Source organism: Bubalus bubalis, chromosome 22, assembly GCF_019923935.1.
Source record: "Bubalus bubalis isolate 160015118507 breed Murrah chromosome 22, NDDB_SH_1, whole genome shotgun sequence".
NCBI lineage: Eukaryota > Metazoa > Chordata > Mammalia > Artiodactyla > Bovidae > Bubalus > Bubalus bubalis.
In genome coordinates this window covers 14,334,809-14,355,107 of record NC_059178.1, presented here as the reverse complement: position 1 = coordinate 14,355,107, position 20,299 = coordinate 14,334,809, and the positions used below count along the sequence as shown (strand labels likewise).

The 20,299-nt window shown below is 48.9% G+C and overlaps 1 protein-coding gene across 4 annotated transcripts in view; it reads right to left on the bottom strand.

The window, feature by feature from the left end:
* The window catches only part of ZBTB7C (zinc finger and BTB domain containing 7C), a 305,996-nt gene that overhangs the window by 81,016 nt on the left and 204,681 nt on the right, over nt 1-20,299 (bottom strand). The gene's annotated exons all lie outside the window — the stretch shown is intronic.

The following is a 20,299-nucleotide window of genomic DNA, read 5'->3' as shown; positions in this document are numbered from 1 at the left end:
CTTAGTTTCAGCTTGGTGATCTTTTATATGGTCTGCTCTATTGAACTGATTGACTATAATTACCACCGTCATCATCCATGGGCACAGTAATATTGCCTCACAAGGATGAGAGTGACCAGGTTTCGTGTCTTTTACACATGACTTTGGGCCTGACACAGTCCTACACCATACTGACCAGATGGTGGACGCCTTGCGACTCTCTTGACCACAGCTGCACTTGCTGCCCACAGCCTGGTTGCCCTGCCCCCTTTACCTGGTTTGAAGAGCAGAGCTCTAAAAGCCTCCCTGTTGCTGGCACCTCTTATCCAGCCTGCAGTGCATTTTAAGAGGCACACTCTTTAGGGAGCTAATTACCTAATTAGTGCATCTAGAGGAAGGCTTAAGTTATGAGGCTGATAATAAGGCAAAACCCATGAAACAATTGTGCCAGGCGGCTCCTTGCTGTCAGGCTCGTTGTCTGTGTCAAATTATTAATTATGATTCTTAATCACTCCTTTTCCCGTCAGAACCCCTGAGATTTAATTCGCTTCATCCTTTGCCCCTCCTAGAATACTCAGTTCTGAATGCCTTTCTGCTCCTGGGTGAGGGGGGCGGGCAGGGGGGCGGGGTAAACCATGACATCCAGCCAGGCAGCCTGAGAACACCTGTAGCCACCTGCCTGGCCGCCAAGCCAAGGCCAGGGTCTGCCTGCAGGTCCTGTCCAGGGGAGGGTGTGTTTGGACAGGAAGGCCCAAGGACGGGGTCCCGGGGGGGAGGTGACACTCGACGGGCAAGGGGAGCAGCGCAGTACGTCTGTTGTTAGCAATCTGATGGGGCTGTCGGGCAGGAGAGAAATTAGGCCTATTCCATCGCTTCACGGACAGGACTAGGATCAATGAGCACGATGTGTGAGGTTTGATTGGAGTTTCACAGAATAACCTTCTGACTATCAGAGCTGTGAACTATCCAGGGGGAAACCAGCCTCTGCTGGCCAGACGTGATCTGGCAGCTCATGGACCCTCATCTTTGAGACCCAAGGATTCCTCCCTCTTCTGTGCCCGCTTCCATCCTAAACCGACGGTACTGATAGGTGTCTGGGTCTGTCTGTCTCCCCTACTCCCACCCTGAGGCCAACACTGTGCCTGACTCAGGCTGTGTCCCCCTCCCCCAGCCCCTCTCGCGGCCCCTGGTGCTCAATGAACGTGAGCGAATTTGAGTTGAAACAGAAAACAGGCCCAGCTTCATCAAATCATAAAAGTCCTACACCGACATGAAATGGAATATTTGGATTGGAGGAAATGTCAGCGGTTGCTTAACTTTACTTTTCTCCAAGGAGTGGAATAAATTTATACAATGTTTGTGAAATTAACAGTTGTTTTAAGGATTAAAAAGCCAATATGAAACTTCAAAAGGATCCTTGGATGGCATTTTTTCCCCTTTCCTGAATATTTGGTAACCCAAGGTGAGCTACTATCCAAGACGGTTCTGATCCTGTCGTGATGGTCCAGGTGAGGAATGCAGTGGGGAGCCCTGGGTGGGAGTCAGCAGAAAGACGGTGTAGGAGGTGTGCCCTGTTTAACCTCAGATGTGACAGAGGTGAGGTGGCCTTCTTGTGGATGGACCTTCCATGCTTATTTATTTTTAGACCAACCTTGTCAAAACAAAAAACAAAATATATGTTTTTGTGTGTGTGTGTATATATACACACACACACAAAAACATATATATACCAAAATATAACAGAAGAAACTCAGGCATAGCCATTCGAGAAAAAGAGAGAGTAATCACAAATACACAATTCTTCTTGGTAGGCAAGTTAGCAATTTAGGGCCCTAAGATTATTGGGTACATTCTCGTCGAGCCAGCAGTTCTACTTCTCATTGTTTATCCTAATAGTTAAGTATGTGAAACAGTTTTATTACCTAATATGAATCTTGGTATTGTTATGCCATGGAAGAAAATTTAAATGTCCAACAGAAAAAGCTTAAATAAAATATGTGATTGTACATTTATGCAATGAAATGACTTGCAATCGTTAAAATAGTACAGATAAGCATTTTACTGACATGGTAACATGCTACGTGGTGACAGGTATAAACAGTGTTGGAAAGAAAGATCCCATTTGTTTAACAAAATATATGTTCTCAGAAAAATATCTGGGGTGATATAAATTCATAGTAATAACAGGAACTGGGAGGATTACAACAGTGTAATTTTCTTTCTTATTTTCCTTCTCTCTTTCTCCCTTTCTTCCTTCATTCCTTCTTTCTTCTCTCTCCCTCCCTTCCTCCCCCACCCCCCTTTCTTTCAACAATGGACATGTGTTACTTTTATAATTAAAGAGTTTAAGCTTATGCATGCTTTTCCCAGGAAAAGAATGTCATTATAGATAGTTGAGAGAAAAAAGTTTGCAAAATGTATGTGCAAAAACCTGACGTGTGTGTGTGTGTGTCCACATTGAGAGAAAAAGGAAAATAGACTATCAGAGGATTAAGTCTTCTGTTTCTTACCTGTTTCTTAGTAGTGGAACTTAGAAGATTTTCCTCCTCTTTCCATTGTCTACATAACATGTAAACAGAATTTTACACAAAATGTAAAAAGTTTTGAATGGAATGATTGTGTGTTCTCACATGCTATGTGGGTTTAGCTTTAAATTTTATTTTATTTTTAAACTTTACATAACTGTATTAGATTTGCCAAATATCAAAATGAATCCACCACAGGTATACATAGAGGAGGTGATAGGAAGCGTCCATGCGGATGATACCTGGCCTTTACATGTGGAGCACCTTTGAGTGTCCATCATGGGAAATCTGCGCCCCCAAATCCAGGAGGCTGATAGGGTGGTATCTCTTGAGTAATCCTTGAAGGTATGCCTCCCGTACTCCTATGACTGGGCATTTTGGGGCAGAAGGGACTGTGACATAGGGGACAGACCCTGGACCTACTGGCCAGTGGACCCACCTGTGATACCAGCTGATCCCCTCCAAGCCTCAGTTTTCTCATCTGCAAAGTGGAGATCATCCTCTCCGACCTGCCACTCTTTCCAGGACTGTGAACGGACATGGAAAAGCAAAACTCCCAGATGCAAGGAAGAACCATCATCGTTAGTTATTGGGAAAGCCAGAGATGAGGCAAAAAAGGTAAGCTAGACAGAGGACGCTAAGTTGCTTCAGTCGTGTCTGACTCTGTGACCCCCATGAGCTATAGCTTGCCAGGCTCCTCTGTCCCTGGGATTCTCCAGGTAAGAATACTGGAGTGGGTTCCTGTGCCCTCCTCCAGGGAATCTTCAGGACCCAGGAATCGAACCCTGGTCTCTTACATCTCCTGCATTGGCAAGTGTGTTCTTTACCACTAGCACCCCTTGGACAGGAGATAATTGAGGTTCAATTGGTTTCTGAACCAGCTTAGACTGGAGCACCTCCCTAGAATTCGCTCTGTCCCACAGGGCTGGCAGGAGGCAAGGGGCAGGGAGCGCCTCAGCTCACCTTCATCAGAGGCTACCTCCTGACCTAGGGTATGTCTATCTTCACTCGGCGCAAAGTCAAGGGGAAAGCCATGCAAATCCCGAGGGCTGGTATTCTAGAAACAGCACATGTGCAAATGATGAACTCATCTTATCCTCAAACCCAGCCCTCAATGCAGATTCCATCTCAAGTTGCATTTTGGCGGCTGGTAGTGTGAACACAGCCCCACAGTGTCCGAACAACTTGCTCTGCCTGCTCCCTGTGCAAGGTGTGCTCCTGGCTCGTCATCAGGGGCCACACCAGGAAGTAGGCAGCTCACCAGCACAGGAGGTGGCTGTGCAAACACCATCAGGCCAAGTCTCCCTTCACCCTGGGTCTCTGTTGTTGTTGCTTAGTCACTAAGTTGTGTCCGACTCTTTTGTGACCCCATAGACCGTAGCCCCCCCAGGCTCCTCTGTCCGTGGGGTTTCCCAGGCAAGAACACCAGAGCGGGTTGCCATTTCCTTCTGCAGGGGATCTTTCTGACCCAGGGATCAACCCATGTTTCCTGCCTTGGCAGGTGGATTCTTTACCACTGCACCACCAGCGGAGCCTGGGTCTCTGCTCACTTGTCTGTAAGGTGAGGACTGTGTTGTCCCATGAAAGGCCTTTTCTACTTTTGAGATCCTGAGGTCCATCACCTAGCGATCTAGAGGCAATAGTTCTGCCCTTGACAGAAGTCATCACAGTCCTGGGACTGATCTCATACAGGTGGGTCTGAAGATAAATTTACAGGCAGCAGGAATATTGGGCAGGAAAAGAGCTCAAGAAAATATAACTCTATTGGGGAGGACATGGGGCAACTAGGAACGGATGGATGGCTGGATGAACAACTGTTCCCTCCCATGGAACACAGACTGGCATCACTTTATGAACACAAACGCCCCCTCTGACCCAGCCACCTCACCCCTAGTTGTAGAACACAGAGAAACTCCTGGACACAGCTATAGGAGACACGTGACAACATGTTCTCAGAAACATTATTAACAGCAGAAAACCCCGCAACCATCTCCAGTGTCACCGACCTCAAACTGGATAACTAGGTTATGGCGCCTTCACACCGCAGAATACTATTCGGTGGTTAAAATGCATGGACTACAGCTGGCTGCACCCACGTGGGTGAATCGTGGAAACATAATATTGAAAGAAAGAAGCAATCACAGAAGAGATACAGTTTGATTTCATTTATGTAAAGTTCAAATACTGACGAAACTACCAATAACTTTTTCCTAAACTGTGGACAAATATATATAACATAAAAGTTGCCAAGTCAACCGTTTTGAAGTATACAATTCAGTGGCACTAGGTACGTTCACAATGTTGGGCAACCATCACCACTATTTCTAATACCTTTGCTTCACCCCCAAAAGAAACTCTACCCACTAAGCAATAACTTCCCATTCCTTCCTCCACTCAGCCCTGGGGAACCCCTAACCTACTTTCTGAGCTTATGAATTTGCCTATACTGGATATTTCATATACGTGGATTCATACAATATCTGTCCTTTTATGACTGGTTTATTTTGCTTAGTATAATGTCTTCAAGGTTCATCCATGTTAAGCATGTATTAGAACTTCATTCTTTCTATGGCTTGCACTCATTTCACATGCTAGCAAAGTAATGCTCAAAATTCTCCAAGCTAGGCTTCAACAGTACATGAAACCGAGAGCTTCCAAATGTTCAAGCTGTTTTTAAAAAGGCAGAGGAACCGGAGATCAAATTGCCAACATCTGTTGGATCATAGAAAAAGCAAGAGAATTCCAGAAAAACATCTACTTCTGCTTCATTGACTACGCTAAAGCCTTTGACTGTGTGGATCACAACAAACTGTGGAAAATTTAAAGAGATGGGAATACCAGACCACCTTAGCTGCCTCCTGAGAAACCTGTATGCAGGTCAAGAAGCAACAGCTAGAACTGGACATGGAACAACAGACTGGTTCCAAGTTGGGAAAGGAGTACACCAAGGCTGCATATTGTCACCCTGCTTATTTAACTTATATGCAGAGTACATCATGAGAAATGCTGGGCTGGATGAAGCATAAGCTGGAATCAAGATTGCCAGGAGAAATGTCAATAACCTCATATATGCAGATGACACCACCCTTATGGCAGAAAGTGAAGAAGAACTAAAGAGCCTCCTGAAGAAGGTGAAGGAGGAGAGTGAAAAAGCTGGCTTAAAACTCTACATTCAAAAAACGAAGATCATGGCAGCCGCCCATGACTCCATGGCAAATAGATGGGGAAACAATGGAAGCAGTGACAGATTTTATTTTCTGGGGCTCCAAAATCACTGCAGATGGTGACTGAAGCCATGAAATTAAAAGACGCTTGCTCCTCGGAAGAAAAGCTGTGACAAACCTAGACAGCGTATTAAAAAGCAGAGAATGTCTTTGTAGTAATGGACTTCGCTGACAAAGGTCTGTATAGTCAAAGGATTGGTTTTTCCAGTAGCCATGTATGGATGAGAGAGGGAGACCATAAAGAAGGCTGAGCACCAAAGAACTGATGCTTTAGAACTGTGGCGTTGGAGAAGACTCTTGAGAGTCACTTGGACAGCAGGAGATCAAGCCAGTCAATTCTAAAGGAAATCAATCTGAATATTCATTGGAAGGCCTGATGCTGAAGCTGAAGCTCCAGTACTTTGGCCACCTGATGCGAAGAACTGACTCATTGGAAAAGACCCTGATGCTGAGAAAGACTGAAGGCAGGAGGAGAAGGGGATGACAGAGGATGAGATGGTTGGATGGCATCACCGACTCAATGGACATGAGTTGGAGCAAACTCCAGGGGATGGTGAAGAACAGGGAGGCCTGGTGTGCTGCAGTCGATGGGGTCACAAAAAGTCAGACACGACTGAGCAACTGAACAACAACAACAAGAACTTTATTCTTTTTATGGCTGAAATATATGTATGAAATGCATATATGTGTATACATATATGTATATACACACACAGAAAAATATCAAATATATATTTGGTTTTTTTTACTGGTTCATCTGTTAATGGGCACTTGTTAGTTTCTATCTTTTGGCTATTGGAAATAATGCTGTCAACATTAGTACACAAGCATCTGTTTGAGTCCCTGTTTTGAAATCTTTTGGGTATCCACCAAGAAGCAGAATTGCTGGGTCATATGGTAATTTTACCTTCAATTTTTTGAGGAAATGCAAACATTTGTGGAGTCCTATATAACTGATGCTGAAGCTGAATATATAACTGATACTGAAGCATCACCAACTCAATAGACATGAGCTGAGCAACTCCAGGAGATAGTGGAGGACAGAGGAGCCTGGCGTGCTGCAGTCCATGGGGTCGCAAAGAGTCAGATATGACTTAGCGACTGAACAACAACGCATGTAAGTAGTAAAACCATCAGTGAAGCAAGGGAATGATGAGCCCACAGTTCAGGATAATAATTATTTCTGGAAGAAAGGAAGGGGATGCAGTGGATGAAGACTGAGGAGCTTTAGTACTTTGGGTCACATTTTATGCCTGAAACTGAATGACGGGTTCTCAGGAGTTTATTTTCTTCTTCACAACCTACATACACACGGCAGATATTCTTCTGCATGTATCAAATGCTACATTAAATAAAAAGAAAAATGTAAAGGAAAGAGTCCACTGCCCAGCACCTCAATAGGACAGCGGCAGAGACCCTGGCGTCCCAGCTCCTGGCGGGAGGGAGTCCCCACCGTGCTCAAGGTGCCGTCCAGCTCAGAAGCCCAGGGTCAGCGCGACCCTTGCTACCTCTCCCATCAGACAGCCAGCTCCTTGAGAGCAGCAAAGGAGGGTAGTTTATCTTTGGATTCTGCCAAATGATGCCTGCTCTACACATTTGTTTACTGAATACATGAAAACATCAAGATTTCTCAGTAGCCTCTTCCCGGAAGCTAACAGCTGTGGCTTTCAGAAAGCCTCCCTTTTAGCCACACCCAAGGTTTCCAGACACAATCCTGAGGATACCTTCTCTCTCCAGCCCTGAGAAGACATAAAGAGAGGGGTTGTCAGGCCCGAAGCCAGCTCTGTCTGCTGCTTCTCTCACTACAACTTCTCTCAGGCAACTGTCTCTCCGGCAGCTCCCCGGAGCGGGCCAGATTCCTGATTCCTCTCCTGATTCCTGTCGCCTGCCAGAGGGTCCCCACCCTCGGAGGGCCCTGCTCTGACCGCTCATCTCTGCCGCTGTTCTCTGCGTAGACTAACTTCGTCCTAGCTGGTACTCACGTACCTTACACGTCCACGGACCTCTTACTGCCCAGTGGGGGCAGGAGGGATGCCGAACAAGCATGGCTTCTGCGTTGCTGTGCCTCAGTGAGAAGTTGACAGTGCTGGGGGTGGATGGCAGAGAGCCAGCGGGCCTCTGTGCCTCTAGGTCTGCTTTTACTTTGCTGCCGGCCACCTCTGCTGCTGTCCACCCCAGGCAGGGCACTCACCCTAGAACCAATTCTTCTAGCACAACCAACCAGCCTTGGCCGAGGACCCTCATACAGATAGCCCTTCAGCTTCTCCTCCCAGCCTGTGTCGCTGTGTGTTCCCACCCCGAGATCCCGGGGCCTGCATACTCAGAGGCTGCCTCGCAGATATGGCCCACCAAGGACTTGGACCCAGGCAAGGGCCAGGGCCAAATCTCCAGTATAAAAACATCCCCACCGGAGCTCCACAGTCCCTGGATGAGGGCTGGGTCTGCAGGTCCCAAAGGGGTGTGGCCATCCTCCCAGCGATGCCTGCAGACGCAACCGGATGGACACTCACTTGCCAGTGCTTTCCCACGGGCCACAGCCTCGGCCAGCACCAGCAGATCGCCTTCTTCCAGTCTCAGCGTCTTAAAGTTCCCTCCCAAGGAGCATCACCTTACCAGTCCATCACCACCCTGCCTGGGACTTCGCTTCACATCTACAAAGCTAAGCAACACCTGAGTAATTCTACCAGAATTTTACTTTAATCATGATACTCCCGGCTCAAACAATTAGGTGTCCTCCATCACCTTGATTTGGCTATTCATTCACTTACAAGCAATGAGCCATTCCTAGGCACAGACTGTGCTGGAACAGGAACACAAAGACCAGGAAAACACCGTCCAACCCCCTCGGCCTGTCCCTCGAAGCCCTCTGCCACAGGGGCCCTTCCTACATAGCCGGGTAGGTCTCGCCTCTCCCCTCATCCAGCCAAACTGGAACGCTCACTTTCCGAGGATCCCTGAACCCGCCACCACTGTTTGTTTCCTTCTGTCTTTCCTCATCTGTTGCTGTTGAAATTCCTTCAAGGTCCCCTTCAAGTGACACCTCCTCCAGGAAGCCTTCCTGGTTAACCCTACCAGAAGCTCACTTCTGAACAGAGAAAGCACAGGGCCTGCATCCACTTGGCCCATTTGGTTCTTCCCCAGTCATGTCGGGAGAGGAGGTCAGAAATGCCCTAAAGGACATTCCATTCTTCAAAGGCAGCAGCTCTGCTTTCTAATTCTTAGGCATCTCCCACAACACTTCGCACACGAGGGCACATGAGCAAAAGCTGTGACCTGGGAAAGGACTTCATTTTTATCTTTCTGAAAATTCCAGCAATGCAACTGGCCAGGAGAGGGGTTAGTGCTATGGACCTAGCCAACAGCTTTTCCTCACTCCAAGAATCCACCAGCCAGAGAAACTACAAGTACATTTTTAAGAAAAATAGGCTATACCAGAATATACTAGTATCTTCACAGACAAAGCAAGTTTCCACCTCTTTATAAATCACAAGTCTTTCCTTATCATTATCTGAAATGCAGATGCTTCAGAGTGGAGACAGAGTCTTAGAGGCAGCACTGAGCAGAACCCACAGTCGAGGTCAGGAGATGAAAGGTAAGAGAGAGGGAATAATGCATGCCAAGCTAACAGACAAGAGAGGAATGTCCAATCTCTCAGTTTCTGCTGAATTGAAAGTCAGTCTGCCATGGTGGGTAAGCACGTAGGTGTTAGGAGGAGAGTCATGGGTTCTGGTCCTAGCTCAGCCACTTTCCCGCTGTGTGGCTGTAGGCAAGTTACTTGGCCTCTCTGGCCTCATATTTCTTCTATAGAACAGTAATAATACATAGTTGCTCACTGGATGGTTTTGAAGGTTCAACAAGCACTTGTAAGTGCTTATAACAGCGCCTGGACCTCTGATCATTTGCTATGAGTCAACCCTTACTGTAAAACAAAAGATCTCACTCATTTCACTCCATGAAATATTATCTATGGATGGAGCCTTTATGACATCTAATGAGCTGTCCAAGTAGAAGAATCTTTACTAAAACAGACCCAATTTCTCCCCAGAAAGGCACTACCAATTTATATTCCTTACAGAAGACATGGATGGAAATATCCATTTCATGGCACCTTTGCTTGCCAGCTCTGGCTATTCTAATTAAAAAAACAAAAACAAAAAACAAAGCTTTCTGAAATTGATGACTTAAAAAAAAAACAGGCGGCATCTCAAGAGTTCTATCTTGAGTTTTTTAACTAGTTTTGAGGTTCAACCTTGCCTCACATGTGAACTGGCCGTTTGCCATATATAGTCCCACATATGTGAATTGTCAGTTCCTTTTTCTGCATTTATGCTGCTGAGAGTTATGCTTTTCTCTTAAGGTTTATGGAAGCTCTTTTTATATGGTTAATATATTAACTTTTGCCATATGTTTTACAAATACATGCATATATTTTTAAACTTTCAAAACCATCAAAAGATGTTCACCAAGAGACCTGAAATACTTAGTCTGCCTGATCATTCCTCTTTTAGCATCTTATCCTAAAAATTGGAACCAGGATGTTCATTCTAATGCTATTTATAATAAGAAAATTTGGAAACTACCCAAATATAGCCCTGAGGGTACATTAATGTGAATGAATAGCATGAAGGCATTAAAATGAGATTGTCTATGAATGATTAGGAAGTGATCACAGCTCAAATGCAAAATAATAAGAACAACATAATGTCCAGTATAACCCAATTTGGCTAAATTAAAAAAAAATCCACTTTAACCAAGGTTGAAACAAGATACACCAAAATACGATAACTTTCATTGGAGTCATTTCTGAGTGATGGAATCAATGTTGCCTTTACCTTCTTCATCCTTTTCTGATTTTCAAAATCTCCTATGATAAATGTATTATTTTCTGTATTTTTAAAATAAAGATTTACTTTTATCATGTCAGTTTTTCAAAATCCAGTGCCCACCAGATGCCTCACTCCGAGGCTTGTTAAAACCTACATTACTGCATCCCACCCCCAGAGTATCTGATTCAGGACGTCCAGGGTGGGGGGCTGAGAGCCTGCATTTCTAACAAGTTCCCAGGTGATGCTTGATACTGCCTGTTCAGGGAACGCACCTGGAGAACCACGGGTTCGTACTAAAGCCCATTGCCTAATTTTCCTCTAGCTTGATATGATAAACAAAACCCGCACCTGATCTTAATCTTTGAAGATTGGTTGTTTCTACCAGGAGAGAAAGGAGCCAGAACACCACCACAAGCCCAGTGGGCAAGCCTCCTCGTTCCCACTGCCAGCTCCGCATTCTTGGAAGCCCTACGTTCCATGCATTCCTTCCTTGAAACTACCAGGCACCTCCCTTTCCTTCTCATTTTCCAACCAAGTGAACTTGGGGAATGAGGGCATTTCTCATTAGCATTAGCTCCCACAGTTTGAATGAACGTTCATGTGTGACTGGGGGTGGAGGTGGGAAAACCTCCCAGCCTGTCCATAAACTCCTGATGAGCTCAGGGCACCTTGCACGGGTCCATCAAATGTGTGTTGGTCTGAATGGGTCCTTTCTGCCCTCTGAGGACTGTTCTAAACTGGGAGGACAGAATGGAGAGCAGGATTGGCTGGGTCCTACCTACATGAAGCTTACATTCTAGTGGGAAGACATACACTCTCACAAAAGCATGGATAATAACCTCATTGATGGGCCTGAGCATGCTGAAGGAAATGAAACAGAGGGACAGAATTGTAAGTGACGGGTGGGGCGGTGGGGGGCACTCCACTGGTTGGGCACTAAGACAGGGCCTCCTGAATCTGCAGTGTGATGGTCCTAAGTGAGGTCAAAGGGGCAGGGCAGGATAGATCTCGCTGGGGACCTTGCCCAGCGATTCCAACTCAGTGGGTTTGGAAGGAGATCCTGCACTTCTGTCAAGTTCCTGGTTGAGGGGGCGGGCGGTCCAAGCTGCTGGTCCAGGGACCACCCTCTGAGTAGCAAGGTCTTAGGTCATAGCTTCCCTGGTAGCTCAGCTGGTAAAGAATTCACCTGCAATGCTGGAGACCCCACTTTGATTCCTAGGTCAGGAAGATCCCCTGAAAAAAGGGATAGGCTACCCACTCCAGTATTCTTGGGCTTCCCTGGTGGCTCAGAAGGTAAAGAATCTGCCCGCAGTGTGAGAGATCTGGGTTCGATCCCTGGGTTGGGAAGATCCCCTGGAGAAGGGAAAGGCTACACACTCCAGGATTCTGGCTTGGAGAATTCCATGGACAGAGGAGCCTGGCAGGATACAGTCCATGGGGTTGCAAACAGTCAGACATGACTGAGCAACTTTCCTTTCTAGGTCACAGTAAGGAGTTTGGAATTCAACCTAATTACAATGAGGGGCCACTGAGAGTTTGAAACTAGAGAGCGACAGATTGTATTTATGCTTTCCAAAGATGATTTTGAGAGAGAGAATAATATGGGAGAGCTTGAGAGGCAAGAGTTCAGATGAGAGCTGAGGACCCCGGAGCACTGGAGGTGTGGCTGCAGCCAGGGTTGGCAGGACAGGCTGCGGGCCTGGATGCTGGGGGTTCAGGGTGGGGGAAGCAAAGGAGATTTAACCTGTGCTGAGCCTCGTCCTCCCATCAACCCATCAGGGATTCACTTGAGGACTTCTGGCATTAGGCACACAGTCCGGGCTTCCCAGGTGGCACAGTGGTAAAGAACCCACTTGCCAATGCAGGAGACACAAGAGACTCAAGTTTGATCCCTGGGATGGGAAGATTCCCTAGAGTAGGAAACGGCAACCCACTCCAGTATTCTGGCCTGGAAAATTTCATGGACAGAGGAGCCTGGAGGGCTACAGTCCATGGGGTTGCAAAGAGTCGGGCACTACTCACACACGCACACACACACACAATCTGTGTTCCAGGCCCTCCCTGACTTGCTGCTAGGAAGGAAGATGCACGGTAAGTTTTCACACTCGCTTTCTGGAGCACCAGCTTGGAAAGCAAGGAACGCAGCTGCAGTGGTGGATGGGCTTGGGTGGGGCTCTGAGGCAGTAAATGGGCATTTCAGGCATCTCTGCCAGGACTCTTGGCTGGTAGGGCTCCCCAGAACTGCCCCTGGTCCTGAGAGTCTTCCTGGGTGGGGGTCAGACACCTCCCATTCCTGCTGCTGTATCTCCTGCAGAGTCAGGCCCAGGGGCACTGTCTTTGCCATTGGCCACTCCAGGTAAGAGAAAGAGACACGGGGAGACAGAGATCCAGACAATCAGCAGTGGCCGTGATCAAGGAATGATGGTCAGGAGAGAAAGAGGAGGTGGATCACCCAGTTGGTGGCAAAATCTTTACCTAAGCAACTCTCGGGTACACATATGTCTGTATCTTTACAGTCAGCCAATAGCCCACCACTGTCGCCAGAGCCTTCTCATTCTCAGCACACACCAGCTGCCCTGGCTGTGTATCCTGAATCTTCTAGAGTCTTCTACAACTGCTCCCTCCCCCTTCTTTCCTTTTAAGGTTAGATTAATGCTCATTTAGAAAAATAAATGTATTTACTGTATCGTAATGTTAAAGGACCATTTGAAAAAATGTACACAGTAGACCCCTCTCCCCCCACGCTCATGCTTCAATACACCTGATTCCATCTCCTCGCTCCCTCTGAGCTGCATTCTTAGCTGTGTGTTGACTGATGGGTGGTGATTAGTGTGGAAGCACTGGGTTGAATGAGAGAGCTTGGCCTACAGGTCTGGGGACAGGCAGGGGAGACAGCAAGACTGATGCTGTGAGCCTCTGCCTGGCCTAGGAGGCAGGACTGAGTCTGTGAAATCAGGGCTTAGAGGAGAGGCGGTGGGGCCTTGGTGCCAAAGGGAAGCAGAGAGGAGCAGAGGGCTGTGCCAGCATGTGGTGGCCCTGGTGTCCCCAGGAAGGTGGCCTTCTCACTGCGCAGTAGCAGAGCTGCCCTTTGCCTGGGCCGGTGCACACCACGGCTCCAGGCGACTTTCAGCAGTGACAGAGTTTCTTGCATGTCCTGCTGCAGCGGGTGGCAGGGTCCTGCAGTTGGGCAAGCTGGGTTTGGAACCATCAGATCTGGCTTGGAAGCTGGGATCTACATGACCGTCTGATGCCAGCACAGCTCAGTGGAGGAACAGCCAGGCGGGCACTGCGATTTTTGTTCTGTTTCTTTTAACAAAGCTTCATAAACCCACATCCATGTTGCTACGCATTGTCTACCTTTGCGGTTTACAATGTTTTCATGGTTTACAATATCCCATGAGTAGACGGCTAACAATTGATATCACCATTCTCCTCTCTTAGGCTACACTGATCGTTAGTAGTTTTTCCTCTCTTGTGAAGAGACAGCAATTGTCACATCTTTACTTTATAGGCACATAGCTGCTGGAGCAGGGTGCGTGAGGGGTAGGCAGGGACCATATGTGCTGTCCTGCCCACATGCACATTTCTCTGGACATGAGCCCTCTAAGCAGGTGGTCTGGAGCCATGTGACTCCAGGCAATTCTACCAAGAGGGCTCAGAGCAACTAAGGGTAGTGAAGGCTGACTTACTACTTTACAACTCGCTCTGCTGAAGCATCTGAAATGAGCAGCGCTGTGCAGGGGTGGTTGGGGCAGGACATTCCAGGTGAGGGCAGAGAACCAGCCACTTCAGGCTTGTGGGGACCAGAGGCCAAATGAACACAAGCAAGACTTTCCCAGGTGGGCGGGTTCCAGGGTTCAGGGGGGTCTAACAACCCTGGATTCCCATTCAGCTGTACATATAGTCTACCCCACAAAGGAGAAAACTGCCCACAGCTTGTGTCTTGGGTTCACTGGAGATGCTCAGTAAATGAATGAATGAGTGAACGGACGAGTTGGGAACACGTTTTGTAACTCACACAGTCTTAGTCCCACCCCTAGGAAATTTGAATATTCCCTCCCAGACCCTGACTCCCTGCAGAAGGAACCGGTGTGCATCCAGGACCCAGGGGAACCTGTCTCTGAGGCTCTGCCCAGAGGAGCTGACACCCTGAGCTGTAGCATCTCCCGCCTAGCAGCTGTGGCCTGGGTGATCGGTGCCCAGGCACTGAGGCCACCAGCAGACCTAGGGCTGCACCTCAACATGGATCACTGACTGCTTTCTGATCACCTGTCTTGTGCTCAGCTCTATGCTAGGGAGCTAAACAGGATATACATCCTGTCCACAGGGAGTTTACAGACTGTGACAGATGAGCCAGATGCAGTCTGTGCAGGTCACAGATATGAGCCACCGGGTCCCCCTTCAAGAAGGACTGGCAGACCAGCTGCTAGGAGAATGGGCTGCAGTCAGTCGTCAGCCTAGAATTTCCCTGCCAGGGTGGCCTGGGCTGCCAAGCCATCCAAACACATGGTCACCCATCAACACCCATATCCCAGGACTGCCTGAAGTCCCAGGGGCTCTAAAAAGGCATGGGACAAGCCTGAGGAGGCCAGGCGTGCTCCAGAGGACCCCCTGGGGATGACCAAGGCTCCAGTACCAGCTTCACCTCTGCCCTGTACCTGCTCTCCCTCAGCCTCCTGCTGAGGGGTGGATCCCCAGGGCACCCTTGACTAGCATCCTCGCACTAAACTCTGATTCCTGGTCGGCTGGCCAGGGCCCTCAGCCATGGAGAAACAGGGACTATAATGCTGAATATAACTCATAGACTAAATTCAGGGTTAATTCTGTCCTTTAGCCTCTGAGCGCTGGAAGAACAGTGGATGTAGTGATAAATGCTCTTAAGATACAACCTTGACATGCAGTTCTCTGTAGGAATTGTTATGAAAGTTTTTATTAATTAACTTGTAAAACACAAACACATATATATTATGGTCTTGCTTATTACTAGGAAGAGTTGTCTCTCTCATATTTTATGTATGATGTTGGGCTCTAGGGTCCTTGATGGACGGGAGGAGACCTAGCCTGGGGACAGTGAGTTCCTTCCTTCCTGCAGGGCTCAACCAGCCAGGAAAAAAATGCCAATTAAGGCAAAGCTGTCTGTAAGGAGTCATTCTGGTTGCCATGTTAACCCTATGACCTGGGGATCACAGGCTGGATGCTGGCTCCCCAAGTCTTCAGGCAAGCTGAGCTCCTTTAATTGGCATCTGTTAAGTTGGGGTGCAGTGACCTCTCCCTAGTCATGCTGAACTTTTGCAGGTTTGATGAAAAGCCAATGAAGAGCCAAGCAAAACCTGCAGTCTGTCTGCCTATCTGAGCCCCTCAGGCGAGACTGGGGTGGGAGGAGGTGGGAACGGCTGCCCCCCATGAGAACATGTAGGAGACAGTGGGTGGCATAAACCTCATCAGAAGCCAAAAGCACCTGCTGAAATAGACTCTGCACCAGAGTCCCCAGAGCCAAACAAAACACAGCCTATCGCCTTAAAGAACCATAGTGTTTGCCTGCTAATTTCCCTTTTCAGATGCTTTTACTACTAACTTGCATGTGTGCGTGCTAAGTCGCTTCAGTCATGTCGGACTCTTTGCGACTCTACGGACTGCAGCCTGCCAGGCTCCTCTGTCCCTGGGGATTCTCCAGGCAAGAATACTGGAGTCGGTTGCCATGCCCTCCTTCAGTTACTACTAACTTATTGTTTATTTTATTACTGATCACATAAATCATTACTCCAGACAGCCTTCTGGGGGATGGGAGAGTCTGCATGCCCACCCCTGTGGATCTGGCCAACAGGACCAGCTACAGGAGTCCTGACTGTGTGAGGACCACAAGGGTCTTTGGGGCACACAGATGCAGGGGTTTGGGGGTGTTGGCTGGCTGGCCCAGGGACCTTGGGATTAAGGTTGGGGCACCCACCTTCACTAGCTGAGACTGTGGGAATCCTCACATTTTTAGTTTGGTGTCTGTGACGTGCTCTCTGAGCCAGCCCAGGAGCAGCTTAACTTTGTCAAGGAGCACAGGTGACTTAGATGATGAAAAAAGAATGACATCTTGTGGTAAATCGACAGGAAGGGTTTTAACATTAGTCAGGGAGAAAGCCCCTTGCCAACACCCACTTTCCCAGCCCCTCTGCTCCAATAAAAACAAGTGGCCAATATAGGGACAACCAGAAGGAAGTGTAGGGCCAAGACAAGGCAGGAGTGGTGGCTGCTGACGTACGCGTTCAGCTTTCCATGGTGGTAGCAGGAGAAATACCTGGTCACGGGCAGAACACAGGAGCCACTGGGAAAAGGAGAGGCTCTTGGCGGGGTTGGGCAGGAGTGTCAGGGCCCAGAAACTTGCTCTATGGAAGTGCTGAGTTGAAAACTATTTTCAAAATTATGGCTACTATGGCCCAGAAATGGTGTATAATTTAGCGTTTTAATTCATTCATCAGCTCAGAAGGCAGCTATAACTTTCCCACTGTATGGATGAACAACCCGAGGCTCAGAGATTCCATGAAGTCCACAGTGACCTGGCTGGAGAGTGGGTGAGCTGAGACTGGACCTCACCCAGCTGGTGCCTCCTGCTGTGGAAGCCATGGAGGAGAAATCATTCCTGAATGGGACTCTGGGTGAGACAGCGTCCCAGAGAGCAAGGTTGCCCAGGCAAGAACGGCATGTCTTCTCTTGTCTGCCTTGCAGACATCCCTGAGTCACTGATTGCCAGTCACCTCTCTGGGAAGCCCCCTTGGTCATACGAGCATGGACAGACCTCTGTGCCAGGGACATCACCACTCAAAGCAACTTGTTTCTCGATTTTTCCATCCAGGGACTCAGATCACAGAAGGCTGGGGAAGCAAGATGGAGGGTGCTGGCCATAATGACCCAAGGACTGTGAGGAGCCGTCAAGCACCATGGCAAGAGTGTGGCCTTGGGGGTTGCCTGTGAGTGCTCAGTCATGTCCAACTCTTCGCGACCCCATGGACTATAGCCTGCCAGGCTCTTCTGTCCATGGGGTTTTCCAGGCAAGAATCCTGGAGTGGGTTGCTATTTTCTGCTGCAGGGGATCTTCCCAACCCAGGGATCGAGCCCATGTCTCCTGCAGATGTCCCTCTCTCATGGTGGTGCCTTCTAAGAATGTGTGACGTGGCGAACCCGTCCCCTAGTGTGTCTCGGGCAAGCGATTCCAGCAGGGCCTGCTGCGAGCTGGGCCCGGTGCGCCAGCTCAGGGCCACGGCTGGAGCAGCAGGTGTTCTGGGGAACTGTGCACATGTGGCCGGGCCATTCTTTGGTGAGAGCATCACTTTTGTAACATTTGACCTCTTCAAAGGATGGCATTTAAAAACTTTATGCACTGATGTCTTCTATTTCCTTTATTACTTCTCATGTTGACCCTCCCCTATTATTACTTGCTCTGGATTTTATACCTGGTAATAATGATGGTGAATAACACATTCAATTGTAATTCTTCACTTTCTTTAGTAAACTGATTAGTCTAAGAGCAGGCCAGGATTTTGTCATAGACAAGTCTTAATAAATACACCAACATAACTGTATCTTTAATCTACCCACCCCACCAGGGACTTAAAGACGGCCCCCGCTGTTCCCCATCAGAGCAGGTCTCAGAGCCCAGCCCTGCCCGGCGTGATCAGTGGATTTTTATTCAAGCCACCTAAAACCAGTTGTGGCCTCCACTGCTTTCCACAGGGGGCTGCTCAGTTTATTGTTAAAATTCCAGACAGTTGCAGCCCCCACAGGAGATCTTGGCCAAAGGGATGCCCCCGTCTGGCTTCATGTCACCTGGGACATGTGCTGGGAAGACTCTTGGCATGGCATCAGAGTCTGTCCTGTCCAGCCGGTGAAGGCCAGCCCCTAGAGGGGCAGGCACTGAGGGGTGCTCTCATTCCGTCCTCACAGTAACCCTGTGAGTTTCCATCCCCATCTTACAAACGGGGCAGCCACAGTGTGGAGACGTTATGTGACTCACCCAATGCCACAAAGCCTGTGAATGAGAGCCAGGACTTGAGCCAGGCCCTCCCCGGCTGCAGAGCCTGGGAGGCTGTGCCACGGGCTCCATCTCCGCTTCAGGATCAGTGCCACCCCAAGAAGCCTTCCCTGAGCCCTCTGCCCCTCATCCCTGGCTCTGACTCTGAACAGACCATCTCTCCAGACCAATCAGCAGAGACTCTGACTTTTATAGACTTGCTTCATTGTCAAGTTCTGGTCTTAACCGGGTAAACAGATGACAGTCTTGGGAGGGTAGGGGTCAGAGAGCTGCATCTGCATCCTCTCTGGGGACAGCACAGGGCCTGGCACATGGTAGGGGCCACCTCTGTCTTCACTGATGAAGCATCACTTGCCATGGCCTCACTGGCCATGGTCAAGGCCCCACACGTCCTCTCCCGGCTCCCCTGAGAGGAGGCTCACTGGGCCTGGCCTTTCATCCCAGCATGGGCCCGAGGTTGGCTGACGCTCAGCCCCTTTCCTCTGCCTGGTCTGCAAAGAGTTCACCACCATGTTATTGGAAAGGCTTCCAAGAGCTGGAGTCCAGGTTCACTCAGAGGGTGCACCACGGGAGGGAGGAGGGCGGGAGGTGGGGGGCAGGGAGGGAGCGGGTAGGGAAATGCCTCTCAGAGGGGAGCCCCAGAGAGAAGGCAGGGAGGAGGGGGCAGAGGCCCTAGAGCTGGGTGTGCACCAGGCCAAGCAGGGGCCCACCACCCAGGGCCCCATCCCCTGGGGCAACCCCCATGCTCCATCCTTGGCTTCACTGCATTTGTTCCCCAGCCTTCCTGGGGTCCAGTGTCACCTTGAAGAAACCCACTGGCCAGTAGGAAATTGTTCCACCCACCCAAACATTGACCTGTGATCTTGTTTACTCTAGCCTGTCCTTTCAGAAGTCCCTGGTTCTCTCTGTCCTTTACTCCAACTTACAGTCCTCCCCAGGATGCCCTAATTCTGGTCATTCTCACCCCAAACCCCCACCACCCCGGGGCCAAGTCTGCGCCCAGGCCGCACAAACAGGTATGATATCGCTTGATCAAGGTGGTCCTATGAGGTCCCCATTCCCACATAAAGTGCCCCCACACTCTGCCCAGAGGTACTGTGCTTTATCCTCACACCTGAAGTGTCTCCCCGCCCACACACCAGGAGAAATGTCCTCTTTCTAAGAAGTGTCCTCTTTCTAAGACAGACATCCCACAAAGCGGGTAACACAGTAGCCAGCATCTTGTACACCTTGGTGTGAATTAGTGTCAAAGATTGACTTTCTCCTAACAACCGGGTCAGATCATCAGAAAGAGAAGACAGAGGGGAAGTCCTGATGCTATGAGGCTGGGTGGCTGGGGTGATTCCAGAGCACAGAGTGACTTCTGAATGGATAAGCTCCACGCAGAGGGAGGAACTTGAACAGTGGAAGAAGAGCACGTCAGGACCAGGAAAAGAAGCCTCGCTGCCCTGCACAAGTATCGGTAAAAGAGAGTGATGAAATACTAGGGGCTGAACATACACTCAGTGTATGTACATGTCTTCCCAGTGTCTCTGTCAGCTGGTGAGAACCCCAAAGCGTAGGCAGTCCATACTCTTAGAGTGGGATGTTCACCAAAGATACGCACAGACACAACACGCCCGCCCCCCGCCCCCCAACACTCACACAATCCAAAAGAAGATACAGCAACGCCCAGAAAACTGCCTCCAGCATATTCCCTTCTAGCTAGGCTGCCCACAGAGGAGGCCC